Source organism: Lathyrus oleraceus, chromosome 2, assembly GCF_024323335.1.
Source record: "Lathyrus oleraceus cultivar Zhongwan6 chromosome 2, CAAS_Psat_ZW6_1.0, whole genome shotgun sequence".
NCBI classification, from domain to species: Eukaryota; Viridiplantae; Streptophyta; class Magnoliopsida; order Fabales; family Fabaceae; genus Lathyrus; species Lathyrus oleraceus.
In genome coordinates, this window is record NC_066580.1 from 447869751 (window position 1) to 447888282 (window position 18532).

Genomic DNA, 18532 nt, shown 5'->3' on the forward strand with positions numbered 1-18532 from the left:
TTGAAAAATTGGTGGAGCCACCGGCTGCGGTATCAATCAACTGTTTGGTCTTTATTTTGAGACCATTCACAAACATTTGCATATGTTCGGTTGGATCCATATTATGAGTTGGGCAGGCAACCAGGACTCTCTTGAATCTCTTGTAAGCGTCTCCCAAAGTTTCCCCGTCCTTCTGCTTAAAATTCAGAATTTGATACCTCTTCCACAGAAATACCGACGCTAGAAAATACTCATTCAGGAAGGCTTTTTCCATTTCTTCCCAAGATGTGATGCTACCGGCAGGTAGAGAATAAAACCATTCTTCGGCTTCTTCCGCCAAGGTGAACGAGAACATTCTCAATTTCTTAGCTTCTTCGGTGTGACCATCAATTTTTAGAGTGTTGCTCATGGTCAGAAACCCCTGCAAATGCTTGTTTGCATCTCCATTTACTTTTCTAGTAAAATGCTTCCTTTCAAGCTGATTAATAATACTCAGATGCAACTGGAAATTAGCCACGTTCACTGGTTGGTCGACAATAATTAATCTGCCAGTTGGTGCATTTGCACTTCCGTAGTCACCCAACAGTCTTTCTGGTGGCGGTGGAACATCAGCCATTGTTTCGATTTCTCTTTCGGAACCTGAATCTGAACCTGAATGAATGGAAGGATGTTCTTCGTCTGATTCCAATCTAGCCAATCGAGCTTCTCTAAGTCTTTCCCGCAAGGTTCTCTCGATTTCCGCTTCAAAAGGAAAATCAGCTGAGGCCTTACCTCGCATACAAATATCAGACACAAATTAGTTGATATAATCGAAATAAATTATTAAAATTACGAAAAATAAATTTTAGTTGCAGAGCAACAAAATTTCAATTGAGATAATTTAAACTTTATATTTGGCAATCCCCGGCAACGGCGCCAAAAACTTGATTGGGAAAATAGCAAGTGTATTATTTTGCCGATTTAGTAATAATAGGAATGTTCCCAAAGATCGATCTCGAGGATTGCACAGCAATATACATGTAAATTTTACTCAATTGAACAAAACTAATAACTGGGATTTTGTAAAAAGTCATTGTAAGAGAAAGTAAAACAGAATAAATCTTTTCACAGCTTATAATAATATGCCAAAGATGGTGTATGAAAATCTCCTATAATGATCCTTGAGTGAATATCTCCTTAATAATCAAAATTATTTCAATTACCGGATCTTAAGATTGTTTCCCCCTTAGACCTTAGAGGGAAACCTTTGGTCATTCAATCTAACCTCTAAGTCAGGAGATTATGATGAAACCAAGCAATTACAATTTAACAAGAATAAACCGGTAACCATAGGGTATCCCCAGTCCTAGGTGATATCTACTATGGTTTCACTGTACAAAAACCTTAACAATTATAATCCTGCTAATTGTTAACCATACAACAATCTTAATTTTTCTGATAAAGAAAGCATTACGCACATTGCACAGTGAAATTAACAACAAACATCATATATTAAGGAAATTATAAATTCAGAGTCATTACACGATCAATTTAGGGACACCCCCTGGCATTGGGGGGTTTAGCCTCTCATATTATTCAAATAAGATACAAAATAAAAATGAGACATTACAAAAGGATGGGAATTCCATTGATCTTCAATCGCATCCGCTCTTGAAGGATCTCCGTTTTTCGCCGTTTTTGACCGCTTCAATCTTTAATGTCTCTAATCTCTAATCGTCAAAAGTCCCTTTCTTCATATTCAAAAATCCCCTAAATAGTTCCTGATCACTAATTTGATGTAGCAAAGGTCCAAAATGCCCTTCGGGATTAGTCGTGCCAAAATACAACAAAAATTGGAAAATGAGGTGTCCAAGCCAACATTGGCTGTGTCAGGCAACACGACAGGCCGTGTTGGCTGTCTGGTATAGTGGCCTTGACACGCCCCTCCAGGGAGGCTGACATGGGTCGTGTCAACTGACACGGGCACCCGTGTCAACTCCCTGTTTTCTTCTTCTGACTTTCCTCTCCTGACACGGGTCGTGTTGGAAAACATGGGTGTCCGTGTCAAGACCAATTTCCTCTTCCGACGGGCCCGGAACGTCCGATTCGCTTGGAGATCCCTCCAGCATTCCTGCTTACACCTGAAACCAGTAAAACTACCATAAAAAGACATAAAATGGAGTATAATGATGCAAACCAAATATAATCAACAACTTGAAATAACAATGCAAAACATCTAATTTGCTAGACAGAACGATAAAATAGGTAGACTAATGTGTTACCGACTTCATGAAAAGGTGTCGAATGAGTGTCAGAAAACAAGTAGAATTGGAGACTGATCAAATATCCCATAACTCATCATAAAGTCATATGATATGGGTGTACATTTTGCTTTTACACCAATCAAACTCAGTGGAGTTACCACTGGATATCAGTGGTCTAACAATATAAGATGTACTTTGATCATGGTTATTATTACCACGAGGAGTACCTTCATTAGGACTACCAAGACTAGTTACTTCAGGACCATTAGGCATGATGAATGATGTATTTTTCTCAAGATCTTTTATGCACCACTGTTAAGTGTTAAAGTACAGATTATGCTCTGATGCCAACTGAAGGTGATAAAAATACACACGAGGGGGTGAATTGTGTATGATAATTCTTTTTCTACTTCTGAAAACCAGCTTTAGAATCTGAACACAAAGTTAGTTTGCAGCGGAATGAAAAACAATCAGAAGAAAATAGTAAAGAAACACACAAAGTTTATCCTGGTTCCTATCCTAAGTTGATAGTAGTCTAGTTCCCTTGTCCAACAAAATATTTTCACTATAACCAAATTTATTACACTTTTCTCAAGCAAACTAGTAAGAGACTTCAACTGCTCAATCACACTAGAAAGATACTTTCGCTCGAGCAATCTAGCAAGAAACTTTTGCTTAAGCACATAAGCAAAAGGCTTCCATTGCTCAAGCAAACTAGCAAGATACTTCCACTGCTCAAGTAAACTAGCAAGAGACTTCTACTGCTCAAGCAGACTAGTAAGAGACTTCCTATACTTTAAATAAACAGTTTCGTAGAAAATGTTACAACTATACTTTGATATACAATCAAAAGTATAGAATTGTTAGAACAATTACAATGATTCTTAACACTTTGATCGTGACTTAGTAAGTCTATGGAAATCGTGACTGCAAGTGCACAGTCCTATCGCGTAGTTTTAAAGATTATCGAACTTACAAGGACTAATAATCGAACGTATCATGGTCTAATGTTGCTATGTAAATCTAAGGCTGATGATCGTTCTAAGATTGAGGGATGAAGAGAAATAACTATAACGTAAATAGAAGATTAATAAAGATATATGATAAAGAGATATCGGTATGTAACGCATCAAACTTCAGGGATTCGATAGATAGTTGGTGTAATCTTATTGGTCAAAATATTATTCAGTAGAGATTATTTATAGAAAGGACTTAGTCTCACACTCTCGTTTTTATTGACTCTGACCATACTCCTAAACCAGAATGCTTGGCTCTCGCGGTCTCATTTTGAATTTAAAAATAATTTTTGAATATGAATAAAGTCTAATTTATCCTAAAGCGCTCTCGTTGTGTTTAGGATTGATGCCTAGTTTCAGTTATCTGGTTAAAATCTCAAACTCTCGTTCTTGTTGACTGTAACCTTAGTTTATTTTGTACTCTCGTATGAAAAACAGTTTGATTAAAATAAGAAACTAAAAACCGGAAAAATAAGTTTGATAAAAAACTAACACCAATTATTTATGAATCCCTTCGTTTCGACGGTCTTCACATACTGATACCTAAGGGTTTAGCTGGACATGGATCCGGTAACAGACATGGTATTTGGAAAATCAAACATGCAATAAGGTATAAATAAATAAAACAGCAATCAAAATAAAACATGGATTACGAATTGAGAACTGGAACTGAATCTTGATTCTTCGATTAAAATAATATCGGCAGGCTTTGGCAATGAGTAACCGTTACAATTGAATTCAAATGCGTAAATAATAAATCGCAATAGTCCCCGATGTGGAGAACTATTACTTTTATAAAGTAAGAAAACTGCCTAGCAAACTAAAAGAAAATAATTCTGACTAAAAGTAATTCGTAGAATGAAAACTGGAAGAAAAAAAGAGCCCCTAACGAGACTGAGAGAGAGTCCTTATATATTTTCCACATCCCTAATTTGTAGCAAAGGTGGGTGGATTTGTGGCTAGAAACATGGAGAAAAAGAGGGAAGACTAGGTTGTGGCGGTTGCCACAACCCTAGTCTTTGACTCCATGGCGAGCGCCACAAATATAGGGTTGAGCGCCACATTTCCTCATGCTTGGTGGCGGGCGCCACCACCTCCTTGGGTTCATGTGGCGGGCGCCACACACCCTAGATGATGGGCGCCACAAGCCCATTTACTTTGGTGGCCCATTATCTCTATTTTTCTCCATTTTCTTCTCTTTTTCTTTCCTTTTTGCTATTTTCCATTTTGCTTGCTGTAAACCTTTTAATCGATAAATACCTGCAATAAACATAAAATATTGCGTAATAATAAGTGTTAATCAAGTAAAAATCAATGCACATGGAGCCAAAAATACGATACGTTTTCGCGCTATCAAACTCCCCCGTACTTAAACCTTTGCTTGTCCTCAAGCAAATGCTGCATATATGAAAAAAAGTTTTGTAAAATATTTGCAGCATACATTATCAAGACTCGTAGAAGACACAGTTGCATTCTGATAGTCATTCTAGTCTATAAACTTTACTTTGGTTCAAAATTGTATTAACAGGTACTCACTGCCACACTAAGGGTATCATTGGAACACATAGTCGCAATATTACAACCGTAAGTCTCCCTCCTATACAAACCAATCTGAATTATGTTGTCATGCCTAAGCCTACCTTACTAAACCTTCTTTTTATCCTTTTTCATTCTGGCCCAATCACATTAAGCCCGTTATCCTTTCACATTCATAGCAAGATAATCTGTTAGTGACTATGATCTCATCATTATTTATTTATTTCTTTTTCGCACTTTGGCTCAAATAACAGTTGAAGATGGTTATACTGTTGGGCTAAATGACCGGGTGAGGATCACCTAACTTAGAGGGAACAACATTTTTCATACATTTCATAATCTTTTCTTCTTTTAAGCCTGAAATCATACACTTATTTGCATCGACTTCTTGTGTAGTGTGTGCTTAGGATGGTGCTGACTGCTAGATAAAGTACTTAAGAAAATATTAAAGGATAGAATTTAAGGTTATGGCATGACAAGTACTCAAATCGATCTTATACTTGGGATATTTAAGGTGTTAAAACGATACCGATGTTATAAAGTTTTTCCAAATCTCTACAATTCAACCTCAGTTTTATTTATAGTTTATAATTTTCAAAAGATGCATTGTATCTCTAAGTCTAGATTTTTGCGAAATTTTTTGTATGGCTTGAGCAAATAGGAGAATTAGTAAATAACGGAAACAATGCATAAAGACTCGGTAGCACATTGATATTAAACTTGACTGACACTTTAACAAAAATAACAAAAGGAAATAACAATAAAAATAATTTAAATCTACCTAGAAAGCGATAAATAAAAGCGGTAAAGCTTCCTCCCCCATACTTAAACCTTGCATTGTCCTCAATGCAACAACATAAGATAGGAAGGAAAGGTAGAACCTGGGTATCCTGCTACTGGTGCCTTCTGTCATGTGTACGTGCACGTCCAATGTTTCCTAGCTGGTGAGGTGGCGTGTAGTTTTGGAGATCTTCCACATGCATTGTCAATGTTGCCATTTTATCGATCAAGTCAGACATGTTCTGTTCGGTTCTGAAAGTGTAGTCGTGCTGATCATGCTGCATTTGGCGAAGGATTTGCATCATTTCAGTTTGCTGAGCTTCCATGTTTTGGATTTGTAGGTCGCGCTGAGCGTCTAATTCGCTATGCCGCAGCAGTTCAGCATAGATCTCATCAAGAGTGGATGGTGCCACATTTCTTCTTGGTCTTTGACTGGAGGATGTACCTACAACATTTTCAAATGACATGTGTGTGGTGTGTGGGTCAGTAGCGGGAGCAGTTTGCTCCGGAATGTGATCCTCATCGGTGTCCCCGCCAGCAGCTACATTCTTAAGAATGTGTGAAATTCTAGTTAACAGAGTTTCGATGTCACACGGGTTGTTATGACATCCACTTCTGTGCAGACAAGAATTATGCAGAACTTAAAAAGTAAGTGCAGTAAATAACACAAGGAATTGTTTACCCAGTTCGGTCCAACATGACCTACGTCTGGGGGCTACCAAGCCAGGGAGGAAATCCACTATTAGTAGTATTAATTCAGACCTTAAACCAACTGTTTAACCCTATCACTTAATACCTACCCAATGTAATTTCAATCTTACACTAAGATCAGAGTTCCTACTCACTCCCCCTCAATCACCTAAGTGATTACACCCTTTAATTAAAATTAAAGACAAATATGAAGTCACACTTCAAACAACTCTTGATTGTGCTTAACAGCTTTAATCAAGATACACAACACTCACGCTTAAAAGCTTAGAGTGACACAACACTTACAACTCAATGAACACCCTATACCAATGCAATCATCTCAGTGATAACAGCTTGGCTCACAAGATACACCTAATACAAGACACACAAAAATACAGCAGTGAAGTATGATGGACACACAAAATCTTCACGCCTAAAATCCCCGAGTTCTGAAAGAAGGATTGCCATCCTTTTATATTGCAGCACTTGGGCCTTGTACTTGTATTTCCTGAATTTAAGGTCAAGCGAGTTAACCTAAATTCCACAACTAGGTTACTAACAAATAGGCTATTTGTTAGGTCCATTTATTGTAGCTTAGTTGTTGGTTTCCTGGATTTTAGCTCAGCTGTTGACTTCCTGAAGAATAGCCTGAGAAAAATGCTGAAACAGAAAAACTAAACAACCTACAATTTAGCATATGTTGCCTGGAGTGAATGTCACAACATTTAGTTTGACATCCAAAGCATAGACCATATGCTAAGTCTGTTATCTTCCTGAAAACAGACTGTACAAATTTATTGTACTGTACAGGACCAATCTGTCCATACTTCAGTAACAGCGTACATTCATAAATGTCAAAGTATCCAATTTGACATTTACACAATGAGCCTTACGTCAGGTCTGTTATCCTCTTGATAAGCAGACTGAGAAATATACTGAACTGTAACAGACAACCAACCTGCCTATTATTCAGTATATGCTGTCAATGATGAATGTCATAACATCCAGTTTGACATTCAGACAGTAGGCTTTGTGTCAGGTCTGTTATCCCCTTGATAAACAGACTGGAAACAAATACTGAGTTATTAAAGAACACCAGTTGTTCTATTCCTCAGTAACTGCTGACAAGGATGAATGTCATAACATATAGTTTGACATTCAGTAGATCCTGTATTAGCTAAACCTGCAGCATACAACTCAAGTATGTCATGACATCAGTCAAGACATCAGAGTACAATTAGATGTTCTAACATACAATGCAGTCAAACAGTCATCTCCATAGCATGTCATGACATCAGTCAAGACATTAGAATCCAGCTAGTGTTTTACCATACAATGCAGCCAATCAAACATCTACAAACTCCCCCTTTGGCAAATTTTTGGCTAAAACACTTTGGCCTCACAATAGATCCCACAGCAGTGGAAAACACACATCTAGCAGAAAATTAACCTAGCTAATACACTCAGAGTAGCAGCACACTCACACACACATGGAAGTTAAATAAAAACTTCACATATCAGCACACATACAGAAGTTAAATAAAAACTTCTAATTGTAGCACACATATACACACTCACACTCATAGAAGTGGAACATCAACTGCAGCACAACCTCTGGATTAGAGGATCTTCAATATCTGTTTAGCAAAACAATCTGTTGTACTGGGGCATCACCATCACATCACAGGTGTTACTCCCCCTTTTTGTCAAAAATGTTGCCAAAGCAACACTTTAAGTTACAGACCAACATAACAAAAACAGAAATACACACAAATGACAGAATTACATACTTGATTTTACTTCACAGTTTCAATCAAGAATATCCCCTCTTGATCTTGCTTTACAACTTTGATCAAGACATCACCCACTTGACCTTGCTTCATAGCTTTGATCAAGTTGTCACACACTCTTGCTTTACAGCAGGTACACCCATATCAGATGCCATGACTTTGAGTCTGACATCTTGAACCACTCCTGCATGAACACTTTCTTGAAGTCCAGCAGGCACACAGGCCGACCTATGTTAGGATATCCCTTTAACATCTTGTTACTGCACTTGCAGCAAGTAACATAGTTGTGAATTGTTGTCCAGTCATAGCACACTTTCAATTGTTTAATAGGTTGAGATATTAAACAATACATCCCACACATCCTTGGTTGCTATAAGTCCTCAGAAAGGCATATTCCCAGTTTGCCCCTTAAATTTTCAAACTGAGTAGCATCCAGAGCCTTTGTAAATATGTCAGCCAGTTGTAGTTCAGTGGCTACATGTTCCAAGGTAATCACTTTGTCTTCCACCAGATCTTTGATGAAGTGATGTCTAATGTCAATATGTTTGGTCCTGCTGTGTTGGATGGGATTCTTGGAAATATTGATGGCACTGAGATTATCACAAAACAATGTCATGACATTTTGAGAGACATTGTACTCAGTAAGCATCTGTTTCATCCATACCAGTTGGGAACAACTGCTTCCAGCCGCTATGTATTCAGCCTCTGCAGTGGACAGAGATACACAGTTCTGCTTCTTGCTGAACCATGATATGAGATTGTTTCCCAAGAAGAAACATCCTCCTGATGTGCTTTTTCTATCATCAGCACTCCCAGCATCACAATACCCAGATAGGACAGGCTCAGAGCCATGAGAGTATAGCATACCATAGTCACAGGTCCCATTGATATACTTGAGAATCCTCTTGACTTGATTCAAGTGGCTCACCTTGGGCTCTGCTTGGTATCTAGCACACACTCCAACTGCATAGGAAATATCAGGTCTACTTGCAGTTAGATATAGTAGACTACCTATCATGCTTCTATACAAGCATTGATCAACATTGGGACCTCCATCATCTTTGGTTAACTTTAAATGCGTAGGTACAGGAGTTCTTTTGTGCCTAGCATTATCCATACCAAACTTCTTAACTATGTTTTTGGCATATTTGCTTTGGGAGAGAAACATAGAATCCTCCATTTGGTTAACTTGCATTCCAAGAAAATAAGTCAGTTCCCCAACCAGACTCATTTCAAACTCAGATTGCATCTGGTGCACAAAATGTTTCACCATTTGCTCTGACATTCCACCAAAGACAATGTCATCCACATAAATTTGGGCAATCATGATTTTGCCATCTGTATCCTTCACAAACAAGGTCTTATCTATCCCACCCTTTCTGTACCCATGAGAGGTCAGAAATTCAGTCAACCTTTCATACCAAGCTCTAGGGGCTTGCTTTAACCCATACAAGGCTTTCCTCAACTTGTACACATGTTTAGGTTGGTTAGGATCACAGAACCCTTTAGGTTGTTCCACATAGACTTCTTCATTTAAGTAGCCATTTAAAAATGCACTCTTCACATCCATTTGGAACAATTTGAACTTCAGAACGCAGGCCACACCTAACAGCAATCTGATTGACTCAAGTCTAGCAACAGGTGCAAACGTCTCATCAAAATCAACCCCTTCAACTTGAGTATATCCTTAAGCCACTAGTCTTGCTTTATTCCTAGTGATTACTCCTTTTTCATCAGACTTGTTCTTGTAAATCCACTTGGTACCAATGATGTTAGTCCCTTCAGGTCGTGGAACTAGCTCTCATACTTCATTCCTTTTAAACTGCTCCAGTTCATCTTGCATGGCATTGATCCAATATTCATCAGTCAGGGCCTCTTTCACATTTCTTGGTTCAACCTTAGATACAAAACAGGAATTTGAGCTAATTTCCCTTGACCTGGTAGTCACACCACTATTGGGATCCCCTATGATAAGATCCTTAGGGTGGTCTTTCTGAATTCTGATAGATGGCATTTTGGTGGGTGCATCTACCTCACATTCAGGAGGAGTCTCCTGTACTTCTTCAGACTTGACTGGTATGTCTGTTGAAGTATCAAGGAATGTTCCAACATCCTCAATGACATCGATTCCTTCCTATTTATCATCCACAATAACATTTATGGATTCCATCAGAACATTGGTCCTGTAGTTGAACACTCTGTACGCTCTGCTATTAGTTGAGTATCTTATGAATATAGCCTCATCACTTTTGGGATCCATTTTCCTTCTCTGTTCACGATTGGTGAGAATGTAACATTTACTTCCAAAGATATGAAAGTACTTCACAGTGGGCTTTCTGCCTTTCCATATTTCATACAGAGTGGAGGAGGTTCCTTTTCTCAAGGTAACTCTATTGTGAACATAGCAAGCTGTATTCATCGCTTCGGCCCAAAAGTGCATAGGAAGTTTCTTTGCATGAATCATTGCCCTGGCAGATTCTTGAATAGTTCTGTTTTTTCTTTCAACTATCCCATTTTGCTGAGGAGTTATAGGAGAGGAGAACTCATGACTTATCCCTTCAGACGAGCAAAACTCATCAAACCTGGAATTCTTAAACTCCGTCCCATGGTCACTCCTAATTCGGACAACACAACTGTCCTTTTCCCTTTGAAGTCTGATGCACAGTTCTTTGAAGACATCAAATGCATCTGACTTTTCTCTGATGAAGCTTATCCAAGTGTATCTGGAATGGTCATCAACAACCACATAGGCATACCTCTTTCCACCCAGACTCTCAACTCTGAATGGTCATCTCTGAGGAATCCCAAAGCTGCTTATTGATGAAGGAAGAGTCTGTGCAGAAGTTCCAGAGTTTTGGAGGTTGTAGGATGTCCCAGCTTAGGGTGTGACATCTTGGTTTGCTTGCCGACCTGGCATTCTCCACAGACTCTTCCTTCATCAATAAGCAGCTTTGGGATTCCTCTGACTGCTTCCTTGGATATGATCTTCTTCATTCCCCGTAAGTGGAGATGACCAAGGCGTCTATGCCACAATTTCACCTCCTGTTCTTCCTTGGCTGAGGAGCAAATTGTGGAAAAGTTTGAGACTTTAGGTTCCCACAGATAACAGTTATCTTTGGATCTGGATCCTCTCATAACTTCCTGATTGTCTCCATTTGTCACAACACATAGCTCCTTAGTAAACTGAACATAGAACCCTTGATCACACAGCTGGCTTATGCTGATGAGGTTAGCAGTTAGTCCTTTTACTAACAACACATTGTTCAGTTCTGGAACTCCAGAGCAGTTCAGCTTACCCACACCTTTTATTTTTCCTTTAGCACCATCACCAAAGGTCACATAACTGGTAGTGTGAGGTTGTATATCCACCAACAAATTCTCCATACCAGTCATATGTCTTGAGCAGCCACTGTCAAAGTACCAGTCTTCTCTGGTAGATGCCCTCAGAGCTGTGTGAGCCAACCTAGCATACCATTGTCGTTTCTTGACGGGGGCATTATGCCTATATGCCTTATGCTTAGGTCTGACATGAGGGGCTTGGTTAGGATAACCATGCAGCCTGTAGCAGAAGACTTTTATATGGCCAAACCTACCACAGTGATGACATCTCCATCGCTGAAATTTCTTCTTATGATGGTTACTCATCCTGGTTCCCTGATGTTGAGACATTGGATGTGACCTCCGCTTGAATTTATGAACTTTAGCCTTTGAGCGTTTGAGTTCAGCTGAGGGTTTCTTCACAAAGCCTAAACCAGACATGGTTCCAGACTTCTGTCCCACCTTTAGGATCTCTTCCAAGGAATTTGTTCCTTTATTTAGAATTCTGATGGATTTCGTCATTTGATCCAGCTTGGAGGTCAGCAAGGTTATCTTACCATTTAGACCATCTATGACTGTCAGATCACTACGCCAAAAATGACTTTTAACAGCGCATCTTAGACAGCGCTTTTAAAAGAAAGCGCTGTCTAAGGTTAAAATTAAAATAAAACACGGAAAATGTTCCAAGAAAATAATGAAAGCGTTGTCTAAGGGGGGGTCTTAGACAGCGCTTTCTAAAAGCGCTGTCTAAGACCCCCCCTTAGACAGCGCTTTTAGAAAGCGCTTTTAAATATAGACCTTAGTCAGCGCTTTTGATAAAGCGCTGTCTAAAGTCTTTAAATTAAAAAAAAAATTAAAACCAAAAGCGCTGTCTAAGGGGGGGTTTAGAAAGCGCTTTTGGAAAGCGCTGTCTAAGGCATACCTTAGAAAGCGCTTTCCACAAAAGCGCTGTCTAAGGTCTAATTAAAATAAACTTTCAGACTTCTATTTTCGTTCTCAGTTCTTTTTGTTTTCCCTCTTCTTCACTCACCTCACAAACTTCCGCCATTTCCTCTTCCCCTCAATCTCCATCAGCCATAACCTTCTTCTCAACTCACACAACATCACGCAGACACTCCAAAACACGACATCCCCATATCACCTTTACTTTCTCTTCCTTCAACTTCCGAAAACCCTATTTTCCGCCTTCGAGGGTCCCTCCGCCGTCACCCAAAAAATCGACCGCCGCACTCGCCTCTCACCTCCGAACCTCCACCGTTTCCGCCACCGCACTCCTCATCTCAACAATCTCAACCGTGCCGATATTCCCAAAATTTACAACAACAAGCTACAAAGTTTGGTGACAGGTGAATACTAGTTAGGATGTTAAATGGATTTTGGTGAATGTTAATTGAAGTTTTAGGACTGTTGTAACAGTTAGTGTGATAATTATAGATTGCTTGAGTTAGGATTGTTTGAATTGTTATTGCATTTTAGTGATTGAGTTAGTATGCTAACTTGTTAGTGATTATTATAATTGTTATGGAATTGGATGATTATTAGCAAATGATGTTAGAGCTGTTAAACTAGTATGCAATTGTGTTAATAAATTGTTAGGTAACTAATTGTGTTAGGAGAGTTAGATTAGTAGTCAAAACAGTTAGGAAAATGTGTTATGAAAAATGTTAGTTAATAAGCTGTTAGTAATTAGAGGTGACATGAGTTAGAAGTCCATTGATCATGTTAGTTGAGGTTAGTATGGAAGTTAGAAATCATTATTGTGTTGATGGACGTTGCAATGATATGCTAAAGTTAATGATGCTTTGAAATCAATTTGAATGTTCATTGAAACTACTATGGAATATGGTTGGTTTATTGATTTTGAATGTTGATTCTTGTAATATAAAAAATGAAAGTGATGAGGTAATTAAAGTTGGTATATTGGCGTATCGGATACGTTATTGAAGTTTATATTAACATTGGTTATGTATAGGTTTTTGAAGTTTAAAATGAATTGAACTTTATAATTGTTAGGATATTCAAAGATACTACCTTAGTTATGTATTTTCGTCTGGATTAATTGTTTACTTTAATAAGTAGGAAAACCATGGATAAAACATGGATCTATGCCGATCGAATGACCAAAGAGTACGAGAGTGGGGTTGCGGAATTCGTTAAGTATGTTGTTCAACACGCTGAAAACCCCAGACGAATGCATTGTCCTTGCTTGCGTTGTTGTTATATTGGTAAGGTTGACGCACATGGATTGAAATCGCATTTGCTGAGGCATGGAATTGATCAAAGTTATCAGTGTTGGATATTTCATGGTGAGAAAATTAACGAGAATGTTGAATCGAGTGGAAAAAGTAATACGACCTATGCTTCATACGACAAAGACACGGAAACATACGATTGTGATCGAGTTGAAGAGATTGTAGAAGCACTGGAAGAAGATCTTCATGATTGTCCTGAAATGTTTGAGAGGATGGTAAGCGATGCAGAGAAACCGTTGTACAAAGGTTGCACTAAATTCTCAAGACTTTCTGCGGTATTAAAGTTGTACAACTTAAAGGCGGGCAATGGATGGTCGGATAAAAGTTTCACAGAGTTGTTGGCCCTTATGAGAGAAATGCTACCGGATGATAATGTTCTTCCTAATCGAACCTATGAGGCAAAAAAAATGTTGTGCTCTATTGGCATGAGCTATGATAAGATACATGCTTGTCCTAACGATTGCATTTTGTTTCGTAACGAATATGCAATGTTAACTGAGTGCCCTAAATGCGGTTTGTCTCGATATAAGAAAAGATTATCTCCCGCAAAAGTCTTATGGTATTTTCCGATAATTCCGAGATTTAGGCGCATGTTTCGTAGTGAAACCGATGCAAGACATCTTACATGGCATGCAGATGAAAGAATTATTGATGGAAAGTATCGGCATCCGGCTGATTCACCACAGTGGTCGAAGATTGATAATGATTATCCTGAGTTTGGATCAGAAGCAAGAAACCTTCGATTGGCATTATCTACTGATGGAATGAACCCACATGGTCTTCAAAGTATCTCACATACCACATGGCCTGTGATTCTTATGATTTATAACCTACCTCCGTGGCTATGTATGAAGCGTAAGTACATGATGTTATCTATGTTAATCTCTGGGCCTAAACAACCAGGGAATGACATAGACGTATACTTGACACCTCTGATCGAAGATTTAAAGATTTTGTGGGAGAACGGTGTGGAGGTTTATGATGGATATAGGAAAGAAAGTTTCAATTTGAGGGCGATGTTGTTTGGCACAATTAATGATTTTCCAGCATACGGGAATCTATCTGGGTATAGCATTAAAGGTCAACGTGCGTGTCCTGTTTGTGAAGACGGAACCGATACGATTCGATTGGAACTTTTCCAGAAGAATGTGTTTCTCGGTCATCGTAGATTCTTACATTCTAAACATCACTACCGTGGGTGGAGAAAAGCATTCAATGGAGACACCGAACATCGTAGAGCTCCACCCGCATTGTCAGGTGAACAAGTTTTTGAAAAGGTGAAAGATGTGCGTACTGAGTTTGGCAAGCCTTTTGCACATAAGATTGTGAAAGGTGGGTGGAAGAAAAGGTCGATATTTTTTGAATTGCCATATTGGAAGTCTTTGTACGTGAGACATTTTCTCGATGTTATGCATATTGAAAAAAACGTATTTGAAAGTGTTATCGGTACATTACTCAATATAAAAGGCAAGTCTAAGGATGGCCTTAAAGCAAGGGAGGACATGTTAAAAATGGGAATGAGAACTGAATTAGCACCCGTGAAGAAAGGAAGACGAACATATCTACCACCTGCTGCTTTTACTTTATCTAGAAAGGAGAAAAAAAAATTGTGTAAGTCTCTGAGTGAAGTTAAGGTTCCAGAAGGATACTCATCTGATATCAGAAGACTTGTTTCTATGAAAGACCTCAAGTTGAAGAATTTGAAGACACATGATTGCCATGTTATAATGGAACATTTTCTACCGATAGGTATACGTTCTATTTTGCCAGAAAAAGTAAGAAGTGCCATAACTAAATTGTGTTTTTTCTTTAGGTCAATTTGTAGTAAGGTGATCGATCCCGAGATCTTACCAACACTACAAAAAGAGATTGTAATTACCTTATGTGAGCTTGAAATGTATTTTCCTCCGTCTTTTTTTGACATAATGGTTCATTTAGTTGTTCATCTTGTGAAAGAGACACAGTTGTGTGGACCAGCTTATATGAGATGGATGTACCCTGCTGAACGGTATATGAAAATATTAAAAGGGTACGTGAAATCCCGAAGTCGACCAGAGGGTTGTATTGTTGAACAATACATTGTTGAAGAAGCTGTTGAGTTTTGTACTGAATATTTGTCTAACGTTCAATCGATTGGACTCCCCAGAGCTCAGATTTTCGACAAAATGGAAGGTAAAAAATTAATTGGGAATAAAATTGTGACAATATCAAGGGATGAACGGGATCAAGTTCATTTGTATGTTCTGCACAATAATAATGAGGTTGAGCCATATGTTGAAATGCACAAGGATGTACTCCGAAGGTTAAATCCGAACAGAAATGAAAATTGGATAGTTATAGAGCACAATCAAAGTTTCATACAATGGTTGAAGGATCATATTTATTTGAAGCGCTCTTCAGATCCTTCTTCGGTAACAGAAAGGTTGAGATGTTTGGCATATGGTCCAAGTTTGCATGTGTTTTCTCATAGCGCATATTCAATTAATGGATACACATTTTATACCAAAGAACAAGATGATAAGAGTACTATGCAAAATAGTGGTGTCACCGTGCTAGCTGAAGCAATGCATATATCAAGTATGAAGGACTTAAACCCCAAATATGCAAATTTGTCATATTTTGGAGTTATTGAGCACATTTGGGTGTTTGATTACGAGAAGTTTCAGATTCCCATCTTTGGTTGCAAGTGGGTGAATAGTAGTGGCATACGAATGGATAAGTCCGGATTTTTGCAAGTTGATCTTACTAGGGTGGGGTACAAAGATGAACCTTTTATTCTAGCATCTCAAGCTAAACAAGTGTTCTATGTGAATGACCCGAAGAGTACAAAATGGTCTATAGTGCTTTTCTCTAACAAAGTGACTGATGATAGCGGTGTCGATCAATGTGATATTGATGTTGAGAATGAGTCATGCATTAGACGGAATGAGTTGAATAGAAATGATGAAGTTGAGGATCTTATACCGGATGAGTCATATATAAGAAACGATCATAATGAGGGAATTTGGATCAATTCATCCGTACGCATTGCTAAGAAACAAGTGATTAATATTCCAACAAAGAAAAGAAAGAGATGTTAGTGACTTAGGTAAATTATCCATGGTTTCTTTATTTATTTTTTTCAATTGTTTTGATTATAAGTTATATGTGATAATGCATGATTTCATTATATTTTTGTTTTCAATTGCTTTGATTATAAGTTATATCTGATAATGCATGATTTCTTTATTTTTTTTGTTTTCAATTGCTTTGATTATAAGTTATATTTGATATTTGATGGTTTCCTTGGTTTATTACAGGTTAGACATGGCTGATGACCAACATGAGGAAGTTAGTAAAAAAGTATCCGCGGAAGAAGAAATTCGAAGAGGCATCACAGTAATGAGAAGGGTGGTCCAAGGAAGATCTCGAGGCATCATACTAGATGTCTATTGGAACAACCAGGGACAGCTTATAGAACCTAATGGGCATACCTTAACTAGTTTTATTGGTGCACTAGTAAGGAATGAAATTCCCATTACATGTGATGATTGGAGAAACAAAGAGCTGAATGAGTCCAAAGAAAAAATTTGGAGTGAGATAAAGGTACAATCATTTGGCCCTTAATTATACGGTATCAATTATGTTTTTTCAATTACCGATACTAACTATCAATCTGTATGTTTTTCTTAGCGATGTTTTAACATCGAAGAAGAAAGAAGAGGTTTTTGTATGAAATTGGCCGGAAAGCTTCTAAGAGGGTTTCGGACATTTTTATCATCCAAGTTCCTTAAGGATGCGGATGGTAATTTTGTGGATGCGGAGCTTCCTAAAAAATATGAAAGTTTGATATCGGCTGAAGAATGGGAAGCTTTCAAATCCAAAAGACAAGACCCGGTTTTTCAAAGAATAAGTGCTACAAATCGGGAAAGAGCATCAAGTCCCGCATATCCGTACCGAAAAGGACGTGTCGGATATGGACGCTTAGAACAATCCATGGTAAGTATTTATAAATTGCGATAACAAATTTGTTCATCATATATTAGTTTTATCTGATCAAATTGTATGACTTAATGTGTAGCTGCAGAAGGAGGAAAGTTCAGAAACATCTCTTCCTGCACATGTTTTGTGGAAGGAAGCCCGTGTGGGCAAATCTGGAGTTCCTCAAGAAGAAGTTTTACACGTATACCAGAAATGTGTAAGTATAACATTTTTTCATTAATTGAATAACATTTTTATACACAAATATTTGACAAGTATACGGTATTCATCTGATTTTTCAGGAGGAGCTATCTCAGTCTTTATCTCCCGATGATACTAAGGGCATACTTAGTCGGGTATTAGATGTCCCTGAGTATTCTGGTCGGGTGAGGGGTAAGGGATTTGGAGTCACTCCGACCTCCCTGAGTATTAAAAAAGGAAAGGCTCCTAGTAATCGGGAGCTTCATGCAAGATTGGAAGCCATGCAAGCTGAGCTTGATGCATTGAGGAGAGAAAGAGAGGCTAGTGCCTCAACAGTATACAGAGATGCTTCGGACAAAAACAGTATCAACTGTACCTTTCAGCCGAACATTCCAGAGGTAATTACATATAATTGTCTTAAATTGAACTATTTGCTTAAATTATGTATTTGACATATATACACATTAACGATTTCTTGCTATTATTGGTTTTAGGGCATTTCCCATTGTCAGCTGTATTTGTCGTCACCATACTATCGGATGGTTGGCAAGGGAAAAGTGCATAACGTTAGCGGAGTATTACTCCACACTAGAGAGCTCCCTGCTGGATGTTTGAAGGTATCAGTTGATATTGCAGTTGAGTCGAATGCAGCATTACCATATCCTAGCGATGATTCGGATGCAACAACGGTGCACGAAGCAGTAGGTTCGTTTGTTGCATGGCCGACAAACCTCATATGCGTAGGATATGAGGTATGCTTAAAACTT